Genomic DNA, 593 nt, shown 5'->3' with positions numbered 1-593 from the left:
GGCGGAAATAAGAAAGGGGGCGAGGCGTGGAGGCCCGCGTGCTGGGTGTGACGGGCGGCGGAGGAGAAAGAGGCATAATAGATTTTGGAGTGCTGGGAATGACGGATGCGATTATACCAACACTAACACACCGGATCCCATCGGAACTCTTAATTTAAGCGTGCTTGGGCGAGAGTTGTACTAGGATGGGTTACCACCTGGGAAGTCCTCGTGTTGCATACCTTCCTTTTTTTTTCCAATAAAATTCAGTTTAATTTTGCCGGTTCGATCAGCGGATCTTTTTATTTTTCCTCTTGGCGGAAAAAAGAAAAAGGGCGAGGTGCGGGGCCCGCGTGCGGGGTGTAACGGGCGGCGCAGGAGAATGAGGCTTAATAGAATTTGTAGTGCTGGGAATGACGGATGCGATCATACCAGCACTAACACACCGGATCCCATCAGAAGTCCGAAGTTAAGCGTGCTTGGTCGAGAGTAGTACTAGGATGGGTGACCCCTTGGGAAGTCCTCGTGTTGCATCCCTTCCTTTTTTTTTCCTTTAAAATTCAGTTTAATTTTGCCTGTCCGATCGGTGAATCTTTTTATTTTTCCTCTTGGCG

General features: G+C 49.1%; 2 non-coding genes across 2 annotated transcripts; both read left to right on the top strand.

Moving 5' to 3' along the window:
• Positions 1–103: 103 nt before the first annotated feature.
• Positions 104–222, top strand: LOC124893634. Its single transcript, XR_007050808.1, has one exon. It is a non-coding gene; the product is annotated as a 5S ribosomal RNA (ribosomal RNA).
• A 175-nt stretch (positions 223–397) lies between these two features.
• On the top strand, positions 398–516 carry LOC124893632. Its single transcript, XR_007050806.1, has one exon. It is a non-coding gene; the product is annotated as a 5S ribosomal RNA (ribosomal RNA).
• Positions 517–593: the final 77 nt, after the last annotated feature.

Source organism: Capsicum annuum, unplaced genomic scaffold, assembly GCF_002878395.1.
Source record: "Capsicum annuum cultivar UCD-10X-F1 unplaced genomic scaffold, UCD10Xv1.1 ctg62666, whole genome shotgun sequence".
Taxonomy (NCBI): Eukaryota; Viridiplantae; Streptophyta; class Magnoliopsida; order Solanales; family Solanaceae; genus Capsicum; species Capsicum annuum.
This window is presented reverse-complemented; position numbering and strand designations above follow the sequence as displayed.